Source organism: Ruditapes philippinarum, unplaced genomic scaffold, assembly GCF_026571515.1.
Source record: "Ruditapes philippinarum isolate M1 unplaced genomic scaffold, ASM2657151v2 ctg17332_1_1_1_1, whole genome shotgun sequence".
Classification (NCBI taxonomy): Eukaryota; Metazoa; Mollusca; class Bivalvia; order Venerida; family Veneridae; genus Ruditapes; species Ruditapes philippinarum.
Window position 1 is genome coordinate 1 of NW_026862690.1, and position 10,002 is coordinate 10,002.

Here is a 10,002-nt window from a genome sequence, read left to right on the forward strand (position 1 = left end):
AAAAGGAACATTCCTGTGAAGTTTGGATGAAATTGGCTTAGTGGTTTATGAGGAGATGTCATTTAAAGTAAAAGTTTTACGGACGGACGGTCGTGCGGACGGACGGACGACGGACGGACGCCAGACGAAAAGCGATCACAAAAGCTCACCCTGTCACTTTGTGACAGGTGAGCTAAAAACAAAGGGCCATAATTAGGTCAAATATTATCAAATCACAAAACCCTGACAATATATGCCCAAGGGCACTTGATAACAAAGCTTCTGTGAAAGTTTGAACAAAATCCTTTGAGAAATGTAGGACGAGTTGCACACAGAAGACATTGTTCACTATATATTCTATATAAGAAAAACAAACAAAGGGCCATAATTAAGTCAAACATTATCCAATCACAAAACCCTGACAAAATGGGCCAGGGCACTTGATGACAAAGGTTCTGTGAAAGTTTGGTCAAAATCTGTTGTGAAATGTAGGAGGAGTTGCGTACAGAAGAAATTGTTCACTATATATCCTGTAAAAGGAAAAAAACAAAGGGCCATAATTAGGTCAAATATTATCCAATCACAAAACCCCGACAATATGCGCCAGGGCACTTGATGACAAAGGTTCTGTGTAAGTTTGGTCAAAATCTGTTGAGAAATGTAGGAGGAGTTGTGCACAGAAGAAATTGTTTACGCCCGCTCGTCGGCCTTCCCGCCCATCGGCCCACCTACATACCTCAATCTAATAACCAATTTTTCCTTCGGAAAACCTGGTTTGGTCAAAATCTGTTGAGAAATGTAAGAGGAGTTGCGCACAGAAGAAATTGTTTATGCCCGCCCGTCCCTCCGCCTGCCCGCCCATCGACATACCTCAATCTAATAACCAGTTTTTTCCTTCGGAAAACCTGGTTAAAAATCAATGACCCCCGGGGCGGAACCAATTTTGACCCCAGGGCTATAATTTGAACAATCTTGGTAGAGGTTCACTTCGCAAAGTCTCATGCCATATATTTAACCTCTTGCCTTTGTCAATTCAGAGAAGAAGATTTTTCAAGTTTACACCAAATATCAAAGCTCTAAGCCTTGTACTTTCAGACAATAAGATTTTTTAATTTTTTACTATATGTACATAGTGAAAATCACTGGACCCCTGGGGTAGGGCCAAATTGACCCCAGGGCTATAATTTGTACAATCTTGCTAGAGGTTCACTACACAATGTTTCATGCAAAATATCTTTACTCTAGCCTTTGTAAATACAGTGTAACTTCCGAAAACCGAACACCCATGAGACTTGTCAAAAAGTTCGGATTTCAGAGGTTTCCGGAATTCAGAGGTTTATGATAATGCGGACAAGACTAAGCCACTTAATATCACTAAATGTCAAGGAAGAAGTGGCCTTTACTGTTATATCATATATAATTATAGTCTTTTAATCAAGATAAAGATGTGAATGAAAAGAAAACATTTTTATCTTACTTGCAAAATGCTTTTGAATTTCTATCAGTTTGTAGAAATGTTGTTCATTGCATAAACTTACATATTGTCCGATGCTAGTTAATTAATTATTACATCAAATGCAATAAAATCCCTTAAGACGTTTGATACATACATTGTCCAATTAATTGTCATTTAATCCGCTAATAAACACTACAAATTAACTGACCGCCATAAATTACTTTGATTAACCGCATCACTTCAAACACGCCATTTCACAGTTTGTGATTTTAACGCGTGTCAAATTACACAATCACCGCTAATTAGTAAACAATCGATAAGGAGATTAAATCTTCCTGCAGGGTTTACAATGTATTTCACACCTTTGGATATTTCCGGTTTTTGGAGGTAAAATTGCATTGATTTGACTCTAATTATACGAAAATATCGTCAGGAATTCAGAATTTAGAAGTTCCGGAATTCAGAAGTATTATATTAATAGAAAATAGAAGGGGAAAAATCGGGACCGAAAAAATTGTTCGGTTTTTAGAAGTTTCCGGATTTCAGAAGTTCCGGAATTCGGAAGTTACACTGTATAGAGAAGATGAGTTTTTAAGTTATTACTATATACATAATATAAAGAAAACCTATGGCCCTTAAGGCAGGGCATATATTGACAACTAGAGGCAAAATTTGAACATCTTTGGTAGAGTACCTATAGATGATATCATTAACAAATATTAAAGCTCTAAGCCTTGTTAACCTACAGACAATAAGATTTTTTGTTTTTTTACTATATGTATATATTGAAAATTAATGACCCCGGGGCGGGGGCAATTTGGACCCCAGGGCTATAATTTGAACAATCTTGCTAGGGGTTCACTACACAATGTTTCATGCCAAATATCTAACCTCAAGCATTTGTCAATTTCTAGAAGACTTTTTTTTTAAAGTTTTTACTATAAGTTTTTACTATAAAAGGAAAACCAATGACCTCCGGGTGGGGCCGATTTTGACCCCAGGGCTATAATTTAAACAATCTGGGTAGCCGCAGATTTGGTTGATCGAGGGCCCATGAGTGTGACCCCAGGACAATCTTGGTAGAGGTCTACCAGACAATGCCTTATGCAAAATATCTAAACTCTAAGCCTTTTGAGTCTTTACAAGAAGGTATTTTAAGTTTTTCCTATATGTAAATATAGTGAAAATCAATAACCCCCGGGGCGGGGCGGAGCCAATTTTGAACGCAGGCTATAATTTGAACAATCTTGGTAGAGGTCTACCAGACAATGCCTTATGCAAAATATCTTAGCTCTAGGACTTTTGGGTCTTTACAAGAATTTTTTTTAAATTTATTCTTATAATTCCTTTTGGTTGCCATGGCAACCAGATTTCTGCATGGAATGAAATTCCTTAAACAACTTTGGAAGACCTTCACCCAAGGATCAATCCTGCCAAGTTTCTAGTCAAATTCTAGTAATGGTCTGGAAACAATTTTTCTCTTTTTACAGTAACCTTGACCTTGATCCAAGGGGGTCCAAAAGCAATCATAACCTAGGACTTCATATAAGCTTATAAGCATATAACACCAAATTTGTCAAATACCTCATACAAAACTCAAGTTATTGTCTGAAAACCATTTTATTTTTTTTAGTTACACTGACCTTGACCCAACCCAAGGGGTCCAAAAGAAATACCAACAGGGTCTCCTTATCATCTTGCTATATACCAAGTTTTATTACAATATCTTATTCCAAATTCTTGAAGTCATAGTCCAGAAAACATTTTTCTATTTTAAGTAACAGTGGCCTTGACCCCAGTTGACCAAAAAGCTATTCAAACCTGGTCCTCATATAATGTGGCTTAATATCAAGTTTGATTACAAAACCTCATTCCAAACTCTAGTTATTGTCCAAAAACCGTTATTTTTATTTTTAGTAACAGTTAACTTGATCTCAGGATGGTCCAACAGCAATACCAACCAGGGTTTTCATATAAGGTTGCTATATACCAAGTTAAATTAAAATACCTCATTCCAAATTAGTCATTGTCCGGAAACCATGAAGGAGACCTACCAACCGACCTGCAACGAACGGACCAAAAAGCTGACCTTTAATTAGACCCTTACATTTAAGACCCGATTCAAGTTGTCGCCCTTGAATGACGTCATTGGGGGATACAGTGGACATTGCCAATACAATTAAGTATATTAATAAAGGGATACAATGATCGTAATCCTTTCTCTTGTAAGATTGGCAGATTGAAATTGCCAAAATTTTGTGTAATTAATACTAAGATATTATATAACAAGAACTGTCAGAGGACAGTAACGCTTGACTATTCGAAAGTTGTCACAAGTGTGTTTCATTGAGTATAATAATGCTTCCCTATATGAATCCATAAAATTGTCCGAAAAGGTACAAAGGCTTGTTATTAAGATGTTTTATCAAGTAAATCACTGCTTTATAAATATGAATGCATAAAATTTTCCCAAAACAGGCACAAACCCTTCAGTAGTTATGGAGATACAAGCTTACAAGCAAAACCTTTACCAATAGTTTCTTAGCCGAAAAAGGGGCATAATTATGAAATAAACAAATCAAGAGTTATGGTACTTGTGCCAATCATATAAAATTATTACAGAGATTACAAGTGTGTGAAGTTTCAATTCATTCCCTTCAATCTTGGTAGAGGACCTAAAGATAATATTATATACCAATTATCTAAGCTCTAAGCCTTGTACCTTTAAACAAGAAGAACTTTTCTAGGGGACCACCCAAGGATCATTCCTGTAAAGTTTGGTTGCTGTGTAGTGACACTGTAGTCATTGGTTTCTGAGAAGATGTTGTTTAAAGAAATTGTTGACAACGCACGACGACTGATGACGGACGGTGGGGGATTCCAACAGCTCACCATGAGCACGTGCTCAGGTGAGCTAAAAAGGCAGAGTTACGTTTTTTTTGCACTGTATTTCTACCCAGTCCTTTCCCCAGGAATTCTTCCAGGCACAGGGGAAAGTTTTTGCAGAAATGGGGATGGGGTAGGACCCCCGTCCCACGTTCGAAATTTTTTGCTATTTTTATGTTTGCTACAAAATCTACTATATTTAAGTGTCTTCATAAGCAAAAAAGATGTCAGATAAATCTAACGATTTATCACATTATTATCATGAAATTAAGAAAACACAAAGAAAAAAAATCATTTTATAAACAATATATATATCAACTGTTTATCCTCACAGTCACTCTTCACAGTTCAAAACTGATTGTCTCTCTTTAAATTAGTGTGAACATCAATGTAGAAACAAAACAAGATGCTGACCCATTGAAATAAACAAGAATAAACAGGAATCTCACTAGGATTTTCAAAACAAAAGTCCCAAATCATGCCATTTTTGTTGTATTTATATATATTTAGTAAATGTAAATATGATGAATAAACATAGAAAGGAGTGAACGGGGAGTCAGAGTTTGAACTGATAAAAAAGCTTATTTAGGAAAATGGTTATATTTACCAAATGGGAAACACTGTATCATAAAGAAGTGATTGAAAAGATCTGAATTATCATAAATGATTTCAGAGATGTGGGAATTTTGAACAGCCATTTTGGGGATTTTAAAATTGGAAATTGGGAATTTTAATGTCTATTTTCTATTGGGGAACAGTACTGTTTTAGGGTAGTAGTTATATAAAGAAAAAAACACTAAACAAAAAAAATCAAATCATAAATGTGATGTACGATGAGACAACGATATACTTATTCTGAATGTGGCCGATTTGGTCAAAGGTCGAAATGTCTTGGGGTAATTTGGGGCCGATACGCCATTGGGCCGAAATGACTCGAAATCCCTAAAACCACTCTTTTGCCAATACAAGTTTTAATTTTCATTTGAATGATATGTTCTAGTGTCTAACAACTACACAATTTTAAACAGAATTTCATTACATTTTTTAAAAGTCACATTTTTATCCATGCTTTCAGTCACAGACACTTGGAGTAATTGGACCCCGCCCTTCTCCGCCCCTGAATATTAAAACCTAAAAGTATTGTTTATTACAAGAATTGGTTTTAAATTTGTGCTTATATTAGTATGAGACGGTTAAGTGTCTAACACGTGAACAAGTTTGAATAGAATTTCATTAAAAAAGTCAATTTTTTACCAACGCTTCAATTTCCTGAAGAAATGTAAACACAACTGACCTACATATATTTCAAGTATTCATGTTATCGCATGCCATTTATTTCTGGTGTAAATCAGTCGATGCATATATTCCTTTAATAAATAAATACATGTTATTATCAGATCGTACCTAAATTCTTCCAAGCTAAAATGCACATTTAATTACATTTTCCTAATCCTGTCAAATGCTTCTTTACGAATTCATGACAACTGGAATGTTTCCCGTGAATTACAGCGGGAAAATCGCTGGGAAAAAGAAATTCAATCGCAACTACTTGGCCCTTTCCGTCAGTCTTCTTAATTTGGTTACCGTTTCTGTACTGATTAGGGGAATACTTAACTGCTGCGGGGATTTTGGTTCTCGGCATGAAAATGAAAGCGCAAAACAGTGCCGAAACTCATTCCAGTCGTCTCACATCAAAGGAAAGCGTACTAGTTATCTTTATGAAATTATTATATTTTAGGGACTTTTTTAAATGTTGTTAATATAGCGGAAAACAAGTTTTATGTTCAAGACATGTGACCAGGTCGTAATAATATACAAAAATATTTTGATGTACGGTTTGCATGATAAAAATAGGCATGGTGTAAACAAGTGGTGGTGTAAACAAGTGGGAGCCATGCACATAACCCCATGCACATAACCCCAAGTGTCTGTGCTTTCAGTCGCCAGGTTGTGCACGAGAAATTTGTATATAATTCAATGTTAAGCCAATTCCATCCATATGAACTATACAGTAAGTATGACCTTCAGGATCATGGCGTGTAATGGGTTTTCTGATCGCTATGTGATATCAGACCATCTTTTTTATTTTTAATTATGGTAAAATAAATACTTACATGATTTGAGATGTTTCAAATCGCGCCACATGTTTTTTGACATATCATTTGGAACTGCCTCGGCTATTATCTGTAATTACTCCTAAGACTGACGGAAAGGGCCGAGTAGTTGCGATTGGTAGCAAAGCGTAATCTGGTTCCCTGTCCTATTATGGTTCCCATATACTTTTTAGAAGTGTATGGAACAGAATTAGTGCATTTATTCCATCTTGCTTGATGATATTGTGACTTTCATTATGCTTGCTTCCATACTTCTTTATGACGATGGGAACCTACGTTTTGCCGAATACAATCTTGCATTATGATGACTTTATGCACTATTATGTAATTGCAACTTCATGTGTTCCTTTCTGAACCATCAAACTCACATATTTTAATATGCTTTATGTTTATTTTCATCTTTTATTTAGAACAGCGTATTATGTTCGGTGTTTAAAAGAACATTCTTTGCTTGTTCTTGATATAACTAGATGTAAAATGGCAAGTTCCTGACGGTACCTTTAATTTGTTATAAATCTGCCACTTACATTGTCGACACTATTTCACAATTAATAATTGATTTTGAGCAATACTTGGCGAATTCGATCTGTCTTAGCATTCAAATGTTTCAATATATTCACTGATTACAAATATAATGCAATACATGATCACTGCGCATCGACAACGAAGATGACAACGATAGCGATATTATAGTCGCATGTTACAGTACGCACTAAGCAGTTGACAGTAAGCATAATGCACCTATCAATATTTTGCCCGCCCGGGGGCGGCGGGCTGACCCAGGGGAATTTGACATCTTAAAATGTTTGAAGTCTAAATCCCCACCCTAGAGACAACCAATTTTGTCTAAATCCCCACCCTTGAGCCTGCTTGGTGCATCAAATGCCCCGGGGGTAGGGGAGAGGGTAAATATCTAAGAGATCAATCAATAAATAAAACTGTTATCAGAAAAACAATGAAGAATATAAGTACAAAGGCTTATGATTAGGAAAATAATGAGTCCAGATTAATGGGCCTCTGAAGTAAGGTAGGTATAGTCACTCCCAATGAGTATATATGTATCAATTGTAGTTTAATAACTTTGATAGTATTCAAATAATTAGACTTTGAAGATAAAATGGGTATTTTCAAGTAATAAAGGGGCATAATTCTGAAAATAATGCATCCAGGTTAAAGGCCTTCTTAGTATGGTAGTGGTAGTCCCACTAAATACCGTACTTAGTTTTAATTGAATATCTTTCATAGAATAGAATGTATGACTTAAAAAACCATTGCGGACACGGACACACAATCGATCGTATAAGCTCTTTAATATTTTACATTTATAGTTTAGCTACAAAATAAACCTACTAACATAGTTTCTGACTCCACATGACCCAGTTTCTGTAGGGATGGTAAGCATGCTGACTAAGCTTAATTATAATTGAACCATATCTGTGGCCTCTTAGAGTGTTAAAACACTAAAAGTTGAGGACACCAGATTTGCGAAGACAGACATTCACCGATTACAATAGCTTCGTGCTCACAGCTCAGATGAGCTAAAAACTTACAACACTTTAACTTCTTATTTTATTTTAACATTTAACACAAAAAGTCATTAAAAAGGACATTCTTCCTCCTCCTGCGGCCAAACCTGGACACTTCCACATTGTTTTTTCTGAAATAGAGGGCATTTTTATAATCTTTAAGGTTTCAAATTTATTAAGTTTCATTTAAATTGGACCAAAAATGTTCTAAGATTTGACCTAATGACTTAATTTTTGACCCCTCATGACCTAATTTTGAACATGTTCTAGATTTCATAGAGTTGAACAATTACACTAAGGTTAATGACAAATGGGCAAAAAATGTGGCCTCTAAAGTGTTTGCATTCTTTTTCTAAGATTTGACCTAGTGACCCCACATGACCCAACCTTGAACTTTGCCGAGATTTCAGCCAAACATTTTGACCAAGTTTCATGGAGAAACGACAATTATAGCTCACAATGAACACAAAGCTACAAAAAAACTGACATAATTTTCTTACGCTAAGTTGCATGGTGTACTCACAATCTGGTGCACTTTCCTCAAGAGCCTGGATAGGAGCAGGAGCCTGGATGGGAGCTTGAGTCGGGATATATAGGAGCTTGAACCTTGATAGGAGCTTGGGCCTGGATAGAAGCTTGAACCTGGATTGTTTAAAAATTAATAATTTAGTAGCACAACTTAACAAAGATTTCAAATATATATCTTTGATAGATAAAACAGTAGGTTGTTTTTAATTCTATTGGAACAAAAATGGTACTGAATTTTGTTTTTCGTTTTTTTGAAAACACATTATTTTCTAACAATTCTGCTGGCACTAAGTCTATCAAACTAATCTTGCAATTATGGTGGGGAATCATGTGATATGGAGACTACATGACATGGTATTGCAGCAATTGATAATCTTTAAGATTCTGGTGTCCATGTGAGAATTTTTGTCAATATCTTTGTTTAACAGAAAATATTTTGGAGTATGCGTAACTAACAGGACTTGCAGTAGCCCCCAGTGACATTATAAACAATATTGTGCTTTTTCAGGAGAATCCACCAATTTTAAGTTTAAAGAAACATAATGCTTTTGTGAGTAAAATTTCAATTACTGAATAAACATATCATACTTATCCTCTTATTGAAGAAAATGGCTCATTTCCGCATTACTATTCTTCAGAAATTATTTTTTCATCCAAACATACCTCCAATTATTACATTTGCGCTACATGAGCGCAATATATTTATAGCGTATTTCGAAGATTTTCTTTCATGTCTTTAAGAAATCAAATGCAAATTTTTACATCAGAATTCTACTTCATGTCATTGGTGTGAAACTGAATACTCTTTTATTTCAAATAAAGTTTACAAATGCATAATGGGACTTTAAGTTCACAGGTCACCATATCAATGATTCCCCACCATGTCAATGATAAAATACACATATTTAGACCACAGAAGTGCAACACCCCTTATGTTTTGTATGGCTTTGAGAAAAAAGAGTTTTTTTTGGCCTCAGACTCATTTAATGTTGAGGCAATCATTTATGAAATTCAACTCATAATGTCATCGTGCCTGAATACCTTTTTCAAAGACCGTGTCACGGACGCTTTCGCCTTGCCCCGTTTTCTGTTGGCAGAAACACTCGTCAAATGGTCCAACCAAATGTTCACCTGTTTAAATATAAATCAACATTTTAATACATTCACATTTATCAGATTAGAACAAAGCCTTAAAATAGTTTCTGCAGATTAAATTTACTTTTTATTAGAGCAAGTCACGACCGTAAAGCAATACAAGGCCAATGAAGATGAAACCGATAGCCAAGATTCAAAGCCTCGTTATGACAAGCAGTTGAAACAGTAAATGATGAAAAAACAATGATGGTTATAAATACATCTGAAAAAAGGATATTATTTTATCTGGATATGTTTTGACATACATTGTATTTAAATGCATTTTCTTACTTTATTAAAAATCATATTCTAACAGAGACATAGATAACAGAGATAGGCTTCTTCCTAGCCAGTTAAAATTTCACGCGTGCCTGCTAAA

At 35.2% G+C, this 10,002-nt stretch overlaps 1 long non-coding RNA gene across 1 annotated transcript; it reads right to left on the reverse strand.

Moving 5' to 3' along the window:
* Positions 1 to 6,715: 6,715 nt before the first annotated feature.
* Positions 6,716 to 9,717, reverse strand: LOC132719923 (uncharacterized). Its single transcript, XR_009624283.1, has 3 exons — positions 9,531 to 9,717; positions 8,485 to 8,603; positions 6,716 to 8,092 (listed from the first exon to the last, which is right to left on the reverse strand). It is a non-coding gene; the product is annotated as an uncharacterized LOC132719923 (long non-coding RNA).
* Positions 9,718 to 10,002: the final 285 nt, after the last annotated feature.